This window comes from Oncorhynchus keta, chromosome 34, assembly GCF_023373465.1.
Source record: "Oncorhynchus keta strain PuntledgeMale-10-30-2019 chromosome 34, Oket_V2, whole genome shotgun sequence".
NCBI lineage: Eukaryota > Metazoa > Chordata > Actinopteri > Salmoniformes > Salmonidae > Oncorhynchus > Oncorhynchus keta.
In genome coordinates this window covers 75,910,358-75,923,377 of record NC_068454.1, presented here as the reverse complement: position 1 = coordinate 75,923,377, position 13,020 = coordinate 75,910,358, and the positions used below count along the sequence as shown (strand labels likewise).

Below are 13,020 nucleotides of genomic sequence, written 5' to 3'. Positions count from 1 at the left end.
ACATAGAAGAACACATGTACATGGAGAGCTAACATCATTAACATGCATGTCAATCTCTACTGGCTCAAAGTAGAGGAGAGATTGACTGCATCACTACATGTCTTAGTGAGACATATTGACGTGTTGAAAGCACTGAGCTGTCTGTTAAAACAATTAGCACACAGCTCAGACACTCATTCATACCCCACACGCCTGTCCACCAGGGGTCTCTTCACAGTCCCCAAGTCCAGAACAATACTACATAAGGAACAACGTGGACTATGAAGAGACACATACGCAAACGCACACACACGCTAACACACACAGTTTACACACATGTACATTGTAAAATTATGCATTTTGTATTGTAGATATGTAGTGGTAGAGTAGTGGTCTAGTAATGTGTTTTATGATGTACTGTTACATTTTTAGGTGATGTAATCGCCTTAATCTTGTTTGGACCTCAGGAAGAGTAGTTGCTGCCTTGGCAGGAACAAATGAGGATCCATAATAAATACACATACAAATACATGGAGCCTGTTCAGTTGGCTGTTGCTTTGCTGTTCTGTTGTACTCGAATAGTGAGTCACACTATTACACCATCAACGGTGTTCGTCTCTGACTTATCACAGTAAACCTGTATTAACATGCTTTGCTTGTGTTATGACATGCTATGTTAACCACTTCTATTCATTCTCCTTCCCTTCCTCTCTCACCCACCCTCCATCTCAATCTCTATTTCCCTCCCCTCTTTCATTATTTCTCTCTCTCCCCTTCTCCCTTCTCTCTCCCTCCATTTTCTCTTCTCTCCTCTCTATTTATCTCTCCCCTTTTATCTCTCCTTCTCTATCTCTCCCTCTCTCTTACCTCTCACAGTTGCAGAAGGCCATCGAGGACTCCACCCGTTGTGGGGTGAGATTGCGCCCCCCTCTGGCCAGTTTCAGAGATGCCAACTGTAAAGCCAAGAAGCACGAGGCTCCTCCCACCACCCCCTCCTCCCTCACCAGGGAGAGGGAGCTGTGGGGTGAGGGGGGGAAGAGGGAGGGAGGGGGTAGTAGGAAGAAAGGGGCCGAGGGGTTTAGGTGGGAGGTTAAGGAAGAAAAGGGTAGAGATGGAGAAAAGAGGGAGGAAGAGATGGAAAGGTGGAAGGATGAGGTGGTTAGGACAGAGGGAAAGGGAGACATGGATGAGGCTCAGGAGGAACCCAGGGGGAACACAGGAGGAGCAGGTGGCTCCAGTGCAGGTGCAGAGTGTGATACCTCCACCCCCAACAGCAAAGGGACAGACTGTCCCCCTCAGGATCCTTCCTCCCCCGTCTCCCCCACCTCACCACCCACCTCACCACCCTCCTTCTCCACTCGTGTCTTCATTGTGTCATCCCTTCCTACCGTGCCGGATACGGATGGAGATAGGGAGAACAACGATTCTGAAAAGCTGATTTAGATGGCGACTGAGGGAATTCTTTGGATTCTGTTTCTTAAATGAAGACCTCTCTGGCCTCATTCAGTGAGAGGGTGTCAAGGTGCATCCTGGGTAATGGAGTTCTGTGCAGGCTCATTTGATGCTCTGCAGATGTACAGCTTTCAGGGAGCAGGAAGAACAGGTGTACACAGTGCTTCTGGGACTTGTAGTTTTGGAATTTCTAGTAGCTAATAATACTTTTTGTACCATGGTAGCCTCCTTCCTTATTTTTCTGTGGATCTCAATCATCTTTAATTATTTTTTTCTACTCAAGACAGACAGCCTATTCCTTTTCACTATTTCAGTTTCTCAGGTCTCTCCGTGTCTTTCAAACTACAAAAATGGACAGATGTTCTATGTTCTTCATCTGTGCCTATCATGGTTGGTCTCCTTGTCCCGGTATTGTTGAATGTATGAATGTGTTTGTAGCTACATGGTAGTGTATGTCTGTATCACTGAACTCCATGTATCTTTATGACACTGTATATGACAGCAATGAAATGTTTGATAATGAAATCACGTCATTAATCATGACTCCATGTCTGTCAATGGACTGATGTATATTTGATCAAATCGATTGAATGTTTACTGATTAATGAATATACAGGCTTTAAATTATTACTGTAACCACTGTAAAGTAAATATTGAAATTGTTCATACCGTTGCCTATCTACTATTCTTATGGAATACAATAAATATTGTTTTCAGTAACATTTCATTGGACTTTCTCTAAAATAAGCAGCAATGGATCAGGGCAATAATCAGCTCCAGCATAATACCAGAGACACTGTTCACTCCAGTCTCCTAAGTGTATAATAATAATAATAATCAGCTCCAGCATAATACCAGAGATACTGTTCACTCCAGTCTCTTAAGTGTATAATAATAATAATAATCAGCTCCAGCATAATACCAGAGATACTGTTCACTCCAGTCTCTTAAGTGTATAATAATAATAATAATCAGCTCCAGAATAATACCAGAGATACTGTTCACTCCAGTCTCTTAAGTGTATAATAATAATCAGCTCCAGCATAATACCAGAGATGCTGTTCACTCCAGTCTCTTAAGTGTATAATAATAATAATAATCAGCACCAGCATAATACCAGAGATGCTGTTCACTCCAGTCTCTTAAGTGTATAATAATAATCAGCTCCAGCATAATACCAGAGATGCTGTTCACTCCAGTCTCTTAAGTGTATAATAATAATAATAATCAGCTCCAGCATAATACCAGAGATACTGTTCACTCCAGTCTCTTAAGTGTATAATAATAATCAGCTCCAGCATAATACCAGAGATACTGTTCACTCCAGTCTCTTAAGTGTATAATAATAATAATAATCAGCTCCAGCATAATACCAGAGATACTGTTCACTCCAGTCTCTTAAGTGTATAATAATAATAATAATCAGCTCCAGCATAATACCAGAGATGCTGTTCACTCCAGTCTCTTAAGTGTATAATAATAATCAGCTCCAGCATAATACCAGAGATGCTGTTCACTCCAGTCTCTTAAGTGTATAAGAATAATAATAATCAGCTCCAGAATAATACCAGAGATGCTGTTCACTCCAGTCTCTTAAGTGTATAATAATAATCAGCTCCAGCATAATACCAGAGATGCTGTTCACTCCAGTCTCTTAAGTGTATAATAATAATAATAATCAGCTCCAGCATAATACCAGAGATGCTGTTCACTCCAGTCTCCTAAGTGTATAATAATAATCAGCTCCAGCATAATACCAGAGATGCTGTTCACTCCAGTCTCTTAAGTGTATAATAATAATCAGCTCCAGCATAATATCAGAGATGCTGTTCACTCCAGTCTCTTAAGTGTATAATAATAATCAGCTCCAGCATAATACCAGAGATGCTGTTCACTCCAGTCTCTTAAGTGAATAATAATAATAATAATCAGCACCAGCATAATACCAGAGATATTGTTCACTCCAGTCTCTTAAGTGTATAATAATAATAATAATCAGCTCCAGCATAATACCAGAGATGCTGTTCACTCCAGTCTCTTAAGTGTATAATAATAATCAGCTCCAGCATAATACCAGAGATGCTGTTCACTCCAGTCTCTTAAGTGTATAAGAATAATAATAATCAGCTCCAGAATAATACCAGAGATGCTGTTCACTCCAGTCTCTTAAGTGTATAATAATAATCAGCTCCAGCATAATACCAGAGATGCTGTTCACTCCAGTCTCTTAAGTGTATAATAATAATAATAATCAGCTCCAGCATAATACCAGAGATGCTGTTCACTCCAGTCTCCTAAGTGTATAATAATAATCAGCTCCAGCATAATACCAGAGATGCTGTTCACTCCAGTCTCTTAAGTGTATAATAATAATCAGCTCCAGCATAATATCAGAGATGCTGTTCACTCCAGTCTCTTAAGTGTATAATAATAATCAGCTCCAGCATAATACCAGAGATGCTGTTCACTCCAGTCTCTTAAGTGAATAATAATAATAATAATCAGCACCAGCATAATACCAGAGATATTGTTCACTCCAGTCTCTTAAGTGTATAATAATAATAATAATCAGCTCCAGCATAATACCAGAGATGCTGTTCACTCCAGTCTCTTAAGTGAATAATAATAATAATAATCAGCACCAGCATAATACCAGAGATACTGTTCACTCCAGTCTCTTAAGTGTATAATAATAATAATAATCAGCTCCAGCATAATACCAGAGATGCTGTTCACTCCAGTCTCTTAAGTGTATAATAATAATCAGCTCCAGCATAATACCAGAGATGCTGTTCACTCCAGTCTCTTAAGTGTATAATAATAATCAGCTCCAGCATAATACCAGAGATGCTGTTCACTCCAGTCTCTTAAGTGTATAATAATAATCAGCTCCAGCATAATACCAGAGATGCTGTTCACTCCAGTCTCTTAAGTGTATAATAATAATAATAATCAGCTCCAGCATAATACCAGAGATGCTGTTCACTCCAGTCTCTTAAGTGTATAATAATAATAATAATCAGCTCCAGCATAATACCAGAGATACTGTTCACTCCAGTCTCTTAAGTGTATAATAATAATAATAATCAGCTCCAGCATAATACCAGAGATGCTGTTCACTCCAGTCTCTTAAGTGTATAATAATAATCAGCTCCAGCATAATACCAGAGATGCTGTTCACTCCAGTCTCTTAAGTGAATAATAATAATAATAATCAGCACCAGCATAATACCAGAGATATTGTTCACTCCAGTCTCTTAAGTGTATAATAATAATAATAATCAGCTCCAGCATAATACCAGAGATGCTGTTCACTCCAGTCTCTTAAGTGTATAATAATAATCAGCTCCAGCATAATACCAGAGATGCTGTTCACTCCAGTCTCTTAAGTGTATAATAATAATAATAATCAGCTCCAGCATAATACCAGAGATGCTGTTCACTCCAGTCTCTTAAGTGTATAATAATAATAATAATCAGCTCCAGAATAATACCAGAGATGCTGTTCACTCCAGTCTCTAAGTGTATAATAATAATCAGCTCCAGCATAATACCAGAGATGCTGTTCACTCCAGTCTCTTAAGTGTATAATAATAATCAGCTCCAGCATAATATCAGAGATGCTGTTCACTCCAGTCTCTTAAGTGTATAATAATAATCAGCTCCAGCATAATACCAGAGATGCTGTTCACTCCAGTCTCTTAAGTGAATAATAATAATAATAATCAGCACCAGCATAATACCAGAGATATTGTTCACTCCAGTCTCTTAAGTGTATAATAATAATAATAATCAGCTCCAGCATAATACCAGAGATGCTGTTCACTCCAGTCTCTTAAGTGTATAATAATAATAATAATCAGCTCCAGCATAATACCAGAGATGCTGTTCACTCCAGTCTCTTAAGTGTATAATAATAATCAGCTCCAGCATAATACCAGAGATGCTGTTCACTCCAGTCTCTTAAGTGTATAATAATAATCAGCTCCAGCATAATACCAGAGATGCTGTTCACTCCAGTCTCTTAAGTGAATAATAATAATAATAATCAGCACCAGCATAATACCAGAGATACTGTTCACTCCAGTCTCTTAAGTGTATAATAATAATAATAATCAGCTCCAGCATAATACCAGAGATACTGTTCACTCCAGTCTCTTAAGTGTATAATAATAATAATAATCAGCTCCAGCATAATACCAGAGATGCTGTTCACTCCAGTCTCTTAAGTGTATAATAATAATCAGCTCCAGCATAATACCAGAGATGCTGTTCACTCCAGTCTCTTAAGTGTATAATAATAATCAGCTCCAGCATAATACCAGAGATACTGTTCACTCCAGTCTCTTAAGTGTATAATAATAATAATCAGCTCCAGCATAATACCAGAGATGCTGTTCACTCCAGTCTCTTAAGTGTATAATAATAATCAGCTCCAGCATAATACCAGAGATGCTGTTCACTCCAGTCTCTTAAGTGTATAATAATAATAATAATCAGCTCCAGCATAATACCAGAGATGCTGTTCACTCCAGTCTCCTAAGTGTATAATAATAATCAGCTCCAGCATAATACCAGAGATGCTGTTCACTCCAGTCTCTTAAGTGTATAATAATAATCAGCTCCAGCATAATACCAGAGATGCTGTTCACTCCAGTCTCTTAAGTGTATAATAATAATAATAATCAGCTCCAGCATAATACCAGAGATGCTGTTCACTCCAGTCTCTTAAGTGTATAATAATAATAATAATCAGCTCCAGCATAATACCAGAGATGCTGTTCACTCCAGTCTCTAAAGTGTATAATAATAATCAGCTCCAGCATAATACCAGAGATGCTGTTCACTCCAGTCTCTTAAGTGTATAATAATAATCAGCTCCAGCATAATACCAGAGATGCTGTTCACTCCAGTCTCTTAAGTGTATAATAATAATAATAATCAGCTCCAGCATAATACCAGAGATGCTGTTCACTCCAGTCTCTTAAGTGTATAATAATAATAATAATCAGCTCCAGCATAATACCAGAGATGCTGTTCACTCCAGTCTCTTAAGTGTATAATAATAATAATAATCAGCTCCAGCATAATACCAGAGATGCTGTTCACTCCAGTCTCTTAAGTGTATAATAATAATCAGCTCCAGCATAATACCAGAGATGCTGTTCACTCCAGTCTCTTAAGTGTATAATAATAATAATAATCAGCTCCAGCATAATACCAGAGATGCTGTTCACTCCAGTCTCTTAAGTGTATAATAATAATAATAATCAGCTCCAGCATAATACCAGAGATGCTGTTCACTCCAGTCTCTTAAGTGTATAATAATAATAATAATCAGCTCCAGCATAATACCAGAGATGCTGTTCACTCCAGTCTCTTAAGTGTATAATAATAATCAGCTCCAGCATAATACCAGAGATGCTGTTCACTCCAGTCTCTTAAGTGTATAATAATAATAATAATCAGCTCCAGCATAATACCAGAGATACTGTTCACTCCAGTCTCTTAAGTGTATAATAATAATAATAATCAGCTCCAGCATAATACCAGAGATGCTGTTCACTCCAGTCTCTTAAGTGTATAATAATAATAATAATCAGCTCCAGCATAATACCAGAGATGCTGTTCACTCCAGTCTCTTAAGTGTATAATAATAATCAGCTCCAGCATAATACCAGAGATGCTGTTCACTCCAGTCTCTTAAGTGTATAATAATAATAATAATCAGCTCCAGCATAATACCAGAGATGCTGTTCACTCCAGTCTCTTAAGTGTATAATAATAATCAGCTCCAGCATAATACCAGAGATGCTGTTCACTCCAGTCTCTTAAGTGTATAATAATAATAATAATCAGCTCCAGCATAATACCAGAGATGCTGTTCACTCCAGTCTCTTAAGTGTATAATAATAATCAGCTCCAGCATAATACCAGAGATGCTGTTCACTCCAGTCTCTTAAGTGTATAATAATAATAATAATCAGCTCCAGCATAATACCAGAGATGCTGTTCACTCCAGTCTCTTAAGTGTATAATAATAATCAGCTCCAGCATAATACCAGAGATGCTGTTCACTCCAGTCTCTTAAGTGTATAATAATAATAATAATCAGCTCCAGCATAATACCAGAGATGCTGTTCACTCCAGTCTCTTAAGTGTATAATAATAATCAGCTCCAGCATAATACCAGAGATGCTGTTCACTCCAGTCTCTTAAGTGTATAATAATAATCAGCTCCAGCATAATACCAGAGATGCTGTTCACTCCAGTCTCTTAAGTGTATAATAATAATAATAATCAGCTCCAGCATAATACCAGAGATGCTGTTCACTCCAGTCTCTTAAGTGTATAATAATAATAATAATCAGCTCCAGCATAATACCAGAGATGCTGTTCACTCCAGTCTCTTAAGTGTATAATAATAATCAGCTCCAGCATAATACCAGAGATGCTGTTCACTCCAGTCTCTTAAGTGTATAATAATAATAATAATCAGCTCCAGCATAATACCAGAGATACTGTTCACTCCAGTCTCTTAAGTGTATAATAATAATAATAATCAGCTCCAGCATAATACCAGAGATGCTGTTCACTCCAGTCTCTTAAGTGTATAATAATAATAATAATCAGCTCCAGCATAATACCAGAGATACTGTTCACTCCAGTCTCTTAAGTGTATAATAATAATAATAATCAGCTCCAGCATAATACCAGAGATGCTGTTCACTCCAGTCTCTTAAGTGTATAATAATAATAATAATCAGCTCCAGCATAATACCAGAGATGCTGTTCACTCCAGTCTCTTAAGTGTATAATAATAATAATAATCAGCTCCAGCATAATACCAGAGATACTGTTCACTCCAGTCTCTTAAGTGTATAATAATAATCAGCTCCAGCATAATACCAGAGATACTGTTCACTCCAGTCTCTTAAGTGTATAATAATAATAATAATCAGCTCCAGCATAATACCAGAGATGCTGTTCACTCCAGTCTCTTAAGTGTATAATAATAATAATAATCAGCTCCAGCATAATACCAGAGATACTGTTCACTCCAGTCTCTTAAGTGTATAATAATAATAATCAGCTCCAGCATAATACCAGAGATACTGTTCACTCCAGTCTCTTAAGTGTATAATAATAATAATAATCAGCTCCAGCATAATACCAGAGATACTGTTCACTCCAGTCTCTTAAGTGTATAATAATAATAATAATCAGCTCCAGCATAATACCAGAGATACTGTTCACTCCAGTCTCTTAAGTGTATAATAATAATCAGCTCCAGCATAATACCAGAGATACTGTTCACTCCAGTCTCTTAAGTGTATAATAATAATCAGCTCCAGCATAATACCAGAGATACTGTTCACTCCAGTCTCTTAAGTGTATAATAATAATCAGCTCCAGCATAATACCAGAGATGCTGTTCACTCCAGTCTCTTAAGTGTATAATAATAATCAGCTCCAGCATAATACCAGAGATGCTGTTCACTCCAGTCTCTTAAGTGTATAATAATAATCAGCTCCAGCATAATACCAGAGATACTGTTCACTCCAGTCTCTTAAGTGTATAATAATAATCAGCTCCAGCATAATACCAGAGATACTGTTCACTCCAGTCTCTTAAGTGTATAATAATAATCAGCTCCAGCATAATACCAGAGATACTGTTCACTCCAGTCTCTTAAGTGTATAATAATAATCAGCTCCAGCATAATACCAGAGATGCTGTTCACTCCAGTCTCTTAAGTGTATAATAATAATCAGCTCCAGCATAATACCAGAGATGCTGTTCACTCCAGTCTCTTAAGTGTATAATAATAATCAGCTCCAGCATAATACCAGAGATACTGTTCACTCCAGTCTCTTAAGTGTATAATAATAATCAGCTCCAGCATAATACCAGAGATGCTGTTCACTCCAGTCTCTTAAGTGTATAATAATAATAATAATCAGCTCCAGCATAATACCAGAGATGCTGTTCACTCCAGTCTCTTAAGTGTATAATAATAATCAGCGCCAGCATAATACCAGAGATGCTGTTCACTCCAGTCTCTTAAGTGTATAATAATAATAATAATCAGCTCCAGCATAATACCAGAGATACTGTTCACTCCAGTCTCTTAAGTGTATAATAATAATCAGCTCCAGCATAATACCAGAGATACTGTTCACTCCAGTCTCTTAAGTGTATAATAATAATAATAATCAGCTCCAGCATAATACCAGAGATACTGTTCACTCCAGTCTCTTAAGTGTATAATAATAATAATAATCAGCTCCAGCATAATACCAGAGATGCTGTTCACTCCAGTCTCTTAAGTGTATAATAATAATCAGCTCCAGCATAATACCAGAGATACTGTTCACTCCAGTCTCTTAAGTGTATAATAATAATCAGCTCCAGCATAATACCAGAGATACTGTTCACTCCAGTCTCTTAAGTGTATAATAATAATAATAATCAGCTCCAGCATAATACCAGAGATACTGTTCACTCCAGTCTCTTAAGTGTATAATAATAATAATAATAATCAGCTCCAGCATAATACCAGAGATACTGTTCACTCCAGTCTCTTAAGTGTATAATAATAATAATAATCAGCTCCAGCATAATACCAGAGATGCTGTTCACTCCAGTCTCTTAAGTGTATAATAATAATCAGCTCCAGCATAATACCAGAGATACTGTTCACTCCAGTCTCTTAAGTGTATAATAATAATCAGCTCCAGCATAATACCAGAGATGCTGTTCACTCCAGTCTCTTAAGTGTATAATAATAATAATAATCAGCTCCAGCATAATACCAGAGATACTGTTCACTCCAGTCTCTTAAGTGTATAATAATAATCAGCTCCAGCATAATACCAGAGATGCTGTTCACTCCAGTCTCTTAAGTGTATAATAATAATAATAATCAGCTCCAGCATAATACCAGAGATACTGTTCACTCCAGTCTCTTAAGTGTATAATAATAATCAGCTCCAGCATAATACCAGAGATGCTGTTCACTCCAGTCTCTTAAGTGTATAATAATAATAATAATCAGCTCCAGCATAATACCAGAGATACTGTTCACTCCAGTCTCTTAAGTGTATAATAATAATAATAATCAGCTCCAGCATAATACCAGAGATACTGTTCACTCCAGTCTCTTAAGTGTATAATAATAATCAGCTCCAGCATAATACCAGAGATACTGTTCACTCCAGTCTCTTAAGTGTATAATAATAATCAGCTCCAGCATAATACCAGAGATGCTGTTCACTCCAGTCTCTTAAGTGTATAATAATAATCAGCTCCAGCATAATACCAGAGATACTGTTCACTCCAGTCTCTTAAGTGTATAATAATAATCAGCTCCAGCATAATACCAGAGATGCTGTTCACTCCAGTCTCTTAAGTGTATAATAATAATAATAATCAGCTCCAGCATAATACCAGAGATACTGTTCACTCCAGTCTCTTAAGTGTATAATAATAATAATAATCAGCTCCAGCATAATACCAGAGATACTGTTCACTCCAGTCTCTTAAGTGTATAATAATAATAATAATCAGCTCCAGCATAATACCAGAGATACTGTTCACTCCAGTCTCTTAAGTGAATAATAATAATAATCAGCTCCAGCATAATACCAGAGATACTGTTCACTCCAGTCTCTTAAGTGTATAATAATAATAATAATCAGCACCAGCATAATACCAGAGATTCACTCCAGTCTCTTAAGTTCAGCTCCAGTCTCTTAAGTGAATAATAATAATAATAAGAGATCAGCTCCAGCATAATACCAGAGATACTGTTCACTCCAGTCTCTTAAGTGTATAATAATAATAATAATCAGCTCCAGCATAATACCAGAGATACTGTTCACTCCAGTCTCTTAAGTGTATAATAATAAGCATAATAATCAGCTCCAGCATAATACCAGAGATGCTGTTCACTCCAGTCTCTTAAGTGTATAATAATAATCAGCTCCAGCATAATACCAGAGATACTGTTCACTCCAGTCTCTTAAGTGTATAATAATAATCAGCTCCAGCATAATACCAGAGATACTGTTCACTCCAGTCTCTTAAGTGTATAATAATAATAATAATCAGCTCCAGCATAATACCAGAGATACTGTTCACTCCAGTCTCTTAAGTGTATAATAATAATCAGCTCCAGCATAATACCAGAGATGCTGTTCACTCCAGTCTCTTAAGTGTATAATAATAATCAGCTCCAGCATAATACCAGAGATGCTGTTCACTCCAGTCTCTTAAGTGTATAATAATAATCAGCTCCAGCATAATACCAGAGATACTGTTCACTCCAGTCTCTTAAGTGTATAATAATAATCAGCTCCAGCATAATACCAGAGATGCTGTTCACTCCAGTCTCTTAAGTGTATAATAATAATCAGCTCCAGCATAATACCAGAGATGCTGTTCACTCCAGTCTCTTAAGTGTATAATAATAATCAGCTCCAGCATAATACCAGAGATGCTGTTCACTCCAGTCTCTTAAGTGTATAATAATAATCAGCTCCAGCATAATACCAGAGATGCTGTTCACTCCAGTCTCTTAAGTGTATAATAATAATCAGCTCCAGCATAATACCAGAGATGCTGTTCACTCCAGTCTCTTAAGTGTATAATAATAATAATAATCAGCTCCAGCATAATACCAGAGATGCTGTTCACTCCAGTCTCTTAAGTGTATAATAATAATAATAATCAGCTCCAGCATAATACCAGAGATGCTGTTCACTCCAGTCTCTTAAGTGTATAATAATAATCAGCTCCAGCATAATACCAGAGATGCTGTTCACTCCAGTCTCTTAAGTGTATAATAATAATCAGCTCCAGCATAATACCAGAGATACTGTTCACTCCAGTCTCTTAAGTGTATAATAATAATCAGCTCCAGCATAATACCAGAGATGCTGTTCACTCCAGTCTCTTAAGTGTATAATAATAATAATAATCAGCTCCAGCATAATACCAGAGATACTGTTCACTCCAGTCTCTTAAGTGTATAATAATAATAATAATCAGCTCCAGCATAATACCAGAGATGCTGTTCACTCCAGTCTCTTAAGTGTATAATAATAATCAGCTCCAGCATAATACCAGAGATGCTGTTCACTCCAGTCTCTTAAGTGTATAATAATAATAATCAGCTCCAGCATAATACCAGAGATACTGTTCACTCCAGTCTCTTAAGTGTATAATAATAATCAGCTCCAGCATAATACCAGAGATGCTGTTCACTCCAGTCTCTTAAGTGTATAATAATAATCAGCTCCAGCATAATACCAGAGATGCTGTTCACTCCAGTCTCTTAAGTGTATAATAATAATCAGCTCCAGCATAATACCAGAGATGCTGTTCACTCCAGTCTCTTAAGTGTATAATAATAATCAGCTCCAGCATAATACCAGAGATGCTGTTCACTCCAGTCTCTTAAGTGTATAATAATAATCAGCTCCAGCATAATACCAGAGATGCTGTTCACTCCAGTCTCTTAAGTGTATAATAATAATCAGCTCCAGCATAGCATACCAGAGATGCTGTTCACTCCAGTCTCTTAA

The 13,020-nt window shown here is 36.9% G+C and overlaps 1 pseudogene; it reads left to right on the top strand.

The window, feature by feature from the left end:
- The window catches only part of LOC118371241 (chloride channel protein 1-like), a 29,574-nt pseudogene extending 28,152 nt beyond the window's left edge, over nucleotides 1-1,422 (top strand).
- The last annotated feature ends 11,598 nt before the right edge of the window (nucleotides 1,423-13,020 follow it).